A 9,930-nucleotide genomic window follows, 5' to 3' on the forward strand; every position below is an offset into this window, starting at 1 on the left:
CACCTCATACAGTCGATTGGATGTAGATGGAGGATGACCTATCTTAGGTTTTATAGTGTGTAATTTCTTACTTATCTGTTGGTCCCGAAACCTTTGCCACTGTCTGCTAATGCTGCTTTTTAAACATAGCCTGAGATCTTTTGATGGAATGTCGAATGGCGTTATGTCTTATGTTAGGGCAGCCGCAGCTGCTCGATCGGCCTTTTCGTTTCCGGGTATCCCAACATGGCTGGGTACCCAGCAGAACAGTAACCGATAAGCCCTGTTAGCTATAGTGTTTGCTAGGCTCCTTGCACGATGAACTATAGGATCTTTTGTGCTATGAATGCTACAGATAGTCTGTAAGGAACTGAAAGAATCTGTGTATATGACCGATGATTTGATACGATTTTGTAAAATATAATTGAGGGCTAAAATGATGGCATGCACTTCTGCTGTGAAAACAGACATGGTGATTTTCAAGCGATGTGGCCTTCTAACTGTGCAAGTGACCATAGCGCACGATACCACAGAAACGGTCTTTGAGCCATCAGTGTACAACTCTACATGGCTGCCAAAGCTATCCTTTAACACCTCAAATTCCTGCTGGAGTACAGTGTTAGCAGTATCACGCTTGTTGTATCTGGAAAGGGACATGTTGCATTTTGGAGGGGGCTGCCGTGGAGAGATTTTCTTAGTTGTCTCAAGAATCATAGAGTTGTATTCTGGAAAGCCATAGTGTTCGACTGCTTGTGACATTCTAATGCTAAAAGAAGGCACGGCTGAAGGTCTGTTCAAGAAGTGCTGTCTGAATTGTGTATCTTTCACACATTGATATGCTGGGTTCTCGGGGTGACCCCTGATTCTCAGTGCATATGAAGCAGCGAGGTAAAACCTACGTCTCTCTAAAGACCACTGATTCGCTTCTGTGTATAGACTTTGTATCGGAGAAGTTCTGAATGCTCCGAGTACTAAACGCGGTCCTTGGTGGTGTATTGGATCGAGGAGTGTAGATTGGATCGAGGATCGAGGAGTGTAGATGGCCGTGCTGAACCATACACAGCACACCCATAATCCAATTTGGAAAGAACAGTGGAGACGTAGATCTTCTTGAGTGTGTCACGATCTGCTCCCCAGGACCGGTGAGAAAGCACCTTCAGAAGATTTAGAAATTTAATGGCCTTTACCTTGAGGTGAGGAAGAAAAGTCAATTTCCGGTCAAATATAAGCCCAAGGAATTGATGCTCAGGCTTTACGTTAATGTCGTGGCTGCCCATTTTAAGTGTTGGTTCGGGAAACACTCCCCGTACCCTAGAGAAAGAGACGCATACTGTCTTTTCCGGAGAAAACTTAAAACCATTTTCGTGCGACCATTTGACCAGCTTGTTTATTGTGAGTTGGAGTTGACGTTCGCACCTAGCAACGCTGGAAGAGGCACAAGAAATCTGAACGTAATCTACATACAGTGAATACCTGACTGAAGGAGGAATGGCACTTGCTATAGAGTTCATCTTTACGATGATTGATTGATTGATTATGTGTTTAATGGCACAAAGGCAACAAAGGCCATAGATGAACAGAGTTACACTTAGGACGGATCCTTGAGGTACACCGTTCTCTTGTATGAATGGGCGAGAAAGTGTCGATCCAACCTGGACCCGGAATAATCGTCCTTGAAGGAAATTGGCAATACAGCGAAACATGCGGCCGCTTATTCCCAGAGTGTGAGAACCTGGAGAATACCATACCTCCAGGCGGTATCATAGGCCTTTTCAATGTGGAAAAATACGGACACACAATGCTGCCTTCAGACAAATGCTTCCCTGATGGCAGTCTCTAGCCGCAACAGATGATCTGTTGTCGAGCACGCAGCTCTGAAGCCACTCTGGAATTTATCTAGGCATTTATTTTCCTCAAGGAAATACATCAGGCGATCATTAACCATGCGCTGAAAAGTTTTCCCTAGGCAACTTGTGAGTGCTATGGGTCGATAACTGGAGGGGTTTGTGCAGTCTTTTCCAGGTTTTAACAATGGGACAACGGTTGCCACGTTCCAGCCAGACGGGAGACAACACTCTCGCCAGACAAGATTAAAGAAATCAAGAAGGGATTCTAAAGATGTGGATGATAAATGCTGGATCATGGAGTAGGTAATGCGATCGGACCTGGGCTGTAACTTTACTGGATGACAGAGCCCTTTGTAGCTTAGTCATTGTAAAGAGTGAATTGTATGGGTACTTGTCACCGCCCTCACTTGGAATAGTCTGTTTCTCAGCAGATGATTTTATTTTCAAAAAATCCCTGCTATAGTGAGCTGAGCTGGATACATGTTGCATATGTTCACCAAGGGCATCGGCCTGCTCTTCCAAATTCTGACAAACTACGCCATTTACCTGCAGTAATGGGACAGAGATACTTGTGTAGTCTCCTTTGATTTTCCTTAGCCTGTCCCATATAAGTTTTGAAGGAGTGTTACAATTCAAAGAAGGTACAAAGCTTTTCCAAGATTCTTTTTTGCCTGTCTTCGTGTCCAGCGTGCTTTTGCACGTGCCTTCCTGAATGCGACTAAGTTTGGTGTGGTGGGGTGCCTTCGAAACACACCCCACGCCCGATTTTGTTCTTTGCGTGTAGTCTCGCAGTCGCTTGTCCACCAAGGCTTGGAGCGCTTAACCAGGCGACCGGATGCTTGTGGGATGGACTGTTGAGCAGCATTTATAATGGTGTCCGTAATAAGATTATTGACATCTTCTATACCTAACCCTTGGAAAGATGGGTGTTAGGAGATTGGCTTCTTCCTTGAAGAGATTCCAATCAGCCTGTGACAGTTTCCACCGACGTGGACGTGTACCTAGGGGTGGTTGGGGCATTATGCACTTTCAGAACTACAGGAAAATGATCGCTACCCCGAGGATTCTGGTCCACTGCCCAGTCAATGCTTTGAAACACTGATGGGCTGCACAAAGAGAGGTCGATAGCGGAGAAAGACTGACTAGCGCTAGTTACATAAGTGGGACTTCCTTTGTTAAGAAGACAGATAGCTCTAGAAAGTAATATCTTTTCCAACATTTTTCCTCGCCTGTCGACTCTCGAGCTGCCCCATAAGCAGTTATGGGCATTAAAATCTCCCAGTAAGAGGAAAGGCGGTGGGAGCTCGTCAATTAAAGTTTCCAGTGTGTTCTGGTCTACCACAGCTGATGGTGGTAGGTATAAGGAACGTACAGTTATGACCCCCTGAAGACATATTTGAACGGCAACTGCCTCAAGTGCTGTTTTCAGTGGAAGGCGCTTTGTAGGGAGGGTTTTTGGTGTAAGGATAGCAACACCTCCAGATGTACGTGTTGCAACAACCCGATCGTTTCGGAACAGGTTCCATCTCCGGAGTGTATGCATCTGTTGTGGATTAAGATAAGTCTCTTGTAGTGCAAAACAGAGTGTATCATACCTGTCCGAAAGATCATTGACATCATCAAGATTAGTGAGAAGCCCTCGACAATTCCACTGAAGGATCGCCATAGTATAGAAAATGAAAAAGGTGTGCACAAGAGGCGTCTTCGTCATTGGAAAGAGTGTACTGTGTAAAGAACCTTTCATTATTTCTTCTTTGGGGGCATTATGGGCTGCCTCGGAGTTTTCTTCCGAGCAGCCGCAAGTTCCTTAGGTGATATATCGGGGAGTGAGCCGCTCCCCGACATACTGCTCTTAGGCTTCCTTTGTGTTTGTGAGCTCACGCTCGTAAAAGAGCCTTGCGAGCTCGTGTCGTCATCGCATTCCATGGAGCTTGCCTCCACAGTTTGCGATGACGAAGGCGGCGTCTGTGAGAATGACGCCGCGGAAGAGGATTGCGAAAGTGCGGTTACTGGTGTAGCGGACGACGACAACGACGACAACGATGGCCACGCGCGTGGAGCACCGGCTTCAGTTCCACCGGCGCGGCCATGGAGATAGGCCACCGTCACCGCCTCTCCGTGGCATACCATCATCGCCGGTTGGGGCTCATGTAGAGGAACTCCACCTCCTCTACATTTGGTGACCCGGACAAAGAACATCACGTCCGGAGCAATTCGGCCCTTCACCATCCCAAATTTCTGACCACGCCATCGAGCAGCACTACCTCCGGCACACACGGCCCACCTTCACTCCTACCGCACTCTTCGCTCTCTCTCACCTACGCTTCTCTCTTCGCTCAAGTCTTCTCACGCTTCTCACTGCCGGCCGCGACACTCGAGCCTTGCGCTCACCTGCCGGTTGCGGCAGTCGCGGCAGCCGACGCCTCGGCACACTTAAGCCCGTCTCGGCACCTCACTCACTCCACCTGGGACTATCGAGCTTCGGCTCCCGTGCCGGTCGCGGCACCCCAGGACCACGACACCGAGCGCCTCACCCTCTCTGCGACGGATCGCTGTTCCCGTCCACACCCACCACAGGGATGACTACTTACACACGGATGCTGTTCCCGTCTTCATCCCCTCTGAAACGCCGCCAACGTGTGTCGTGCCCCTGTTCCCGCCGTTCCCGCTGTTCCCTGTTCTTGCGATGCGTCCGCAACGCATCTGACGGCCGGGGGACCCCTGTAGCGGACGACGACAACGACGACAACGATGGCCACGCGCGTGGAGCACCGGCTTCAGTTCCACCGGCGCGGCCATGGAGATAGGCCACCGTCACCGTCTCCGTGGCATACCATCATCGCCGGTTGGGGCTCATGTAGAGGAACTCCACCTCCTCTACACTGGTACAGGAGTTGGTGTTTGAGAAAGAGTTGTACATGTTACTTCACTTTGTATGGTATTCTCTGTCTGTGTTGCACATGACATCATCCTTGGTTTCTCTTTAACAACAGATGGATTTATTTAACAACAAAAGGATTTCTGGAATGAGAACGGAGATGCCTTCTTCCTGGCTTCTGGATAACTTAGTTTCTGTGTGACTTTGATGTGCATAACTTCTTTCTCAAACTTCCAATTTGGACAAGACCTAGAGTACGAAGGGTGGTCACCTGCGCAGTTGACACAGTACTGGTGTAGAGGACGGTGGTCTTCCTCTACATGAGCCCCGACCGGCGATGATGGTATGCCACGGAGAGGCGATGACGGTGGCCTGTCTCCATGGCCGCGCCGGTGGAACTGAAGCCGGTGCTCCACGCGCGTGGCCATCGTTGTCGTCGTTGTCGTCGTCCGCTACAGGGGTCCCCCGGCCGTCAGATGCGTTGCGGACGCATCGCAAGAACAGGGAACAGCGGGAACAGGGGCACGGCACACGTTGGCGGCGTTTCAGAGGGGATGAAGACGGGAACAGCATCCGTGTGTAGGTAGTCATCCCTGTGGTAGGTGTGGACGGGAACAGCGATCCGTCGCAGAGAGAGTGAGGCGCTCGGTGTCGTGGTCCTGGGGTGCCGCGACCGGCACGGGAGCCGAAGCTCGATAGTCCCAGGTGGAGTGAGTGAGGTGCCGAGACGGGCTTAAGTGTGCCGAGGCGTCGGCTGCCGCGACTGCCGCAACCGGCAGGTGAGCGCAAGGCTCGAGTGTCGCGGCCGGCAGTGAGAAGCGTGAGAAGACTTGAGCGAAGAGAGAAGCGTAGGTGAGAGAGAGCAAAGAGTGCGGTAGGAGTGAAGGTGGGCCGTGTGTGCCGGAGGTAGTGGTGCTCGATGGCGTGGTCAGAAATTTGGGATGGTGAAGGGCCGAATTGCTCCGGACGTGATGTTCTTTGTCCGGGTCACCAAATGTAGAGGACGGTGGTCTTCCTCTACATGAGCCCCGACCGGCGATGATGGTATGCCACGGAGAGGCGATGACGGTGGCCTGTCTCCATGGCCGCGCCGGTGGAACTGAAGCCGGTGCTCCACGCGCGTGGCCATCGTTGTCGTCGTTGTCGTCGTCCGCTACACTGGATCCGGCCCTCTGCACTCCTTAGAGTCGTGGTCCTGCCTGCTGCAGCGGGCACAGCACGCAGAACCTCTGCAAGCATCGGAAGGATGGCCAAAGCGGTTACACTTGAAGCATCTGAGTGGATTAGGGATATATGGCCGCACCTCTGCAGTCAGATACCCTACCTTTAGCCTTTCTGGTAAAGTCGGACAGTCGAACGTGAGGATGGTGTTGCGCGTTGTTATATACTCGTTGTTTTTCCGGATTTTTATTTTCCTGACATCAATCACTTTTTGGCCTTTTAGATTTTCCAGTATATCTTCTGATGGAACGTCAATGAGTTCCGCTAGTGACACGACACCACGGCAGGTATTAAGGGTCCTATGCAAGGTTGCTGATATTTTGATCCCGTGCATCTCCTGTGTGTTCAGTATACGCTCGCAGTCGGCTTCAGAAGTGCATTGCAGCAGTAGGTCACTTGATCTAAGGCGTTTGATTTCTTTCACGTTCTTTGACAGAGATGCCACCGCCTTTTGGATGAAGAACGGTGACATTTTCCCGAGTGGAGTGTTTTTTTCAGTCTCTGTGTTCACACTGCTTACAACAATATATTTAGTTTGAAAGGCGTCAAACGCCTGTTTGAAAACTTCGGTCCGCGGGCGCTTACTGCCCGCGATCGAGGAAGGAATAGAATTTTTACCCATATAAGGTTTAAGTAAACGAATGTTCCAGATGGTCACCGACACTTCACATTCATACATGTGGGAAGGTCCCGGAGTTTTAAAGAAAACCCATCGGCTGGGGCTTGACCAAGACCCCGACCGCCACCGTTCAAGGTTTCTACCCTTCACCTTAAATCCCCTCGGCACGGTACGGTTAACACCTTAGGACTGGGGGCTGGGGTCCGTGGTGGCGCCACTCACCAAACACCAGCCGAAGCCGGTGCCCCCTGCGGGGAATTAATGCTGGGTCTGGAAGTAGCCCCCTCTTTCGAGAGAACATCACGCATACTGTCTTTTCTGCAGAAAAGTTGAAACCATTTTCTCTTGCCCATTTAGCGAGCTTATTTAGCGAGCTTCTTTCGCATATCGACTGGTTACATGAACTGTAAGATATCTGCAGGTCATCTACATACATCGAGTAGATGCACTCTGTGGAATAACCCTTGCCAGGGAATTCATCTTTACGATAAATAGTGTTACACTAAGTACACGGCCCTGGGGTACACCATTCTCCTGACAGAAAACCTCGGATAGTGTGGTACCCAATTTCACCTGAAAGAACCTATCTCGTAAGAAATTCTCGATACAGCGCAGAAGACGTCCTCCGATACCATATGCATGGAGATCCAGCAAAATGCCGTGCCTCCAGGTTGTATCATAAGCCTTCGCTATGTCAAAGAAGACAGACATGCAGTGTTGCCTTCGCACGAATGCTTCTCTCATTTGTGTTTCGAGTCGTACAAGGTGGTCAATCGTTGAATGTCCGGCGCGAAACCCACATTGATTTTTTGCGATTATTCCCTCTGCCTCTAAATGGTATCGAAGACGGTTATTTATTAGTCGCTCAAACGTTTTTCCTATACAGCTAGTTAGAGCTATCGGCCGGTAGCTTGCTGTCAAAGTTGGGTCTTTTCCAGGTTTCAAGATTGGTATTACGTGTGCCTTTTTCCACTCGGAAGGGAGTGTGCCCTTGCGCCACACAGAGTTAAAAAGGGCTAGGAGCACTTCACGAGACTTTGTGGACAGGTGAGTTAGCATCAGGTAATGGACTGAATCCGGCCCAGGCGCAGTCTGATTAGTGCCTGACAAAGCCCTTTCGAGTTCAACCATTCGAAGGTCGGAGTTGTACGGCTCTCTTTCTCCGCCAGAGGTAGGCAGAGTTCTTCTTTCAGCCTCCGCTTTTATTCGGAGAAAGCTTGTGCTGTAGTGTGCCGAGCCGGATACAGTTTCAAAGTGTCGCCCCATCATATCTGCCTGTTATTTGAGTGTTTTACATGGCACAGTATTCAGTATTAGCGGCGGCACAGTGAAAGCGGAGTACTTTCCCCTTATTTTGTTTAATCGGTCCCAGACCACCTTTGTTGGGGTTTGCTCATTAAGAGGGGATACAAATGACATCCAAGATTGCTTTTTCGCTTCTTTGTAGGTGCGTCGAGCCATGGTGCGTCTAAGGCCACTATACCGCCGGAAGCCCCCTGGTCTCTCCCGGTACCGCCCACGTTTGTACGCCTCCCAAACCTTCTGCAAAGAAGAGATCAGGTCCCCCCTCAAGTCCTCCGAGCCCATTTTCATGCTCTGGTAGACGAGAAGTTTTCTACGTTTACGGCAGCATATACTGATGGCGCATCCCGCAACAACAAGTCCGCCTCAGCCTTCGTCATTCCATCCGAAGGCGTCGTGCACGGAAGACGCCTTTCACATCCAACCTCCTCCACAGCTGCGGAACTCTATGCCATCCTTTTCTTTCTACAACACATCGCAGATTTTCCACCCCGGGAATGGGCAGTCTTTGCAGACTCCAAATCTGCACTTCAAGCAATTGAAACTTCCGGCATACGAGGCCCATCCGCACCCCTAGTCACCGACGTGTTAATGGCTTACCACACTATCTACGCCGCAGGCCACAGGCTAGTTCTCCAGTGGGTTCCAGCCCATTGTGGTGTCGTGGGGAACGAGCAGGCCGACAGCGCCGCAGAAGCAGCACTCTCGTCTCGGAACCGGACCCGTATTGTTCTGCTCAGAGGAGACCGCCGTTCAATTCTGCGACGTCTAGTGACACCCCTGGCTTCCCGCCAACGGACAACCGACATTCTTCCCCCCTCTATGTTGAACAGAGTTGATCCCATGCTCGCTTTCCGCATGCCACGAAACACATCTCGTCAGGATGCTGCATTAATCCACCGCATGCGCCTCGATGTGGCCTTTACAGCTCAGTGGCGTTACCGCTTGAGACAAATTGATTCTCCCACCTGTTGCCACTGTGGTGCTCTTGAGGATCTGGAGCACATTCTTCTTCATTGCCCTCACTACGAACCTTCCCGAATCACACTCTCCGAGTCTCTTCGTCAGCTGGACTCTCGCCCTTTCTCCCTACCGAAATTGCTTGGTCCCTGGCCCACTCCAGCCCAGCAACGCTCTGCGCTCAAAGCTCTTCTGACATTTCTGGACACCATCGGACTTCGATCGTTATTGTAAAGGGGCTCGTTATTTTATTCCCCCCATTCCACCAAGCACTGGGGTAGAGTATCGCCTGTTGCGATGAAACTCCCCACTCTCCAAGGCCGAAAATAAAGTTGTTGTTGTTGTTCGAGCCATGGCTCGTTTTCTTTTGAAGCGTAAGAGGTTATCTGTCGTAGGGTGTCTCCTGAACACAGCCCACGCTTTCCTTTGTTCTTTTAGTGTTTTTCGGCATTCCTCATTCCACCAAGGCTTTTTCCTTTTCGGGAATTTTGTTGATGTCTGTGGGATACTCTTTTTGGCTGCTTTTATTATCTGACGTATAATTCTCTCATTGCTCTCGTCTACTGAGGCGTTGTCTATCATTGAGAGGCTTAATGTCGATTCTTTTTCAAACCTCTCCCAGTCAGCTTTTGCCAATATCCATATCCAACTTCGTGTGGAGATAGATTGAAAGGATGTAACATACATGAGCCGAGTCGGAAAATGATCGCTTCCGTACGGGTCTTGTTCCACTCTCCACTCGAGACACTGAAACAAGGAGGGAGAGCAGAAGGATATGTCTAGTGGGCTTAAAGTGCCGCTTGCACTACAGCACAATGTAGGGCTTCCCGTATTCAGGATGCACAGTGAATGTGATGATAGCGTGTTTTCGATAATTTTACCATGGGCGTTGCATCGCGTGCTGCCCCACAATGGATTGTGCCCGTTGAGATCACCCGTAATAACAAAGGGGGTAGGAAGTTGGTCAATTAGGTCGTCAATTTCTCTCTGCTCTAGCACCATTGATGGTGGCAAGTACAGTGAAACCACTGTTACAATTCGGTCAAGGCTAAGTTGCACTGCAACGGCTTCCAAGTTAGTGTTGCGTGTAACTTCTGTCACTGGCTGTGTTTTGTGCGCTAGTA

The sequence above is a fragment of the Ornithodoros turicata genome, unplaced genomic scaffold (assembly GCF_037126465.1).
Source record: "Ornithodoros turicata isolate Travis unplaced genomic scaffold, ASM3712646v1 Chromosome12, whole genome shotgun sequence".
Lineage (NCBI taxonomy): Eukaryota > Metazoa > Arthropoda > Arachnida > Ixodida > Argasidae > Ornithodoros > Ornithodoros turicata.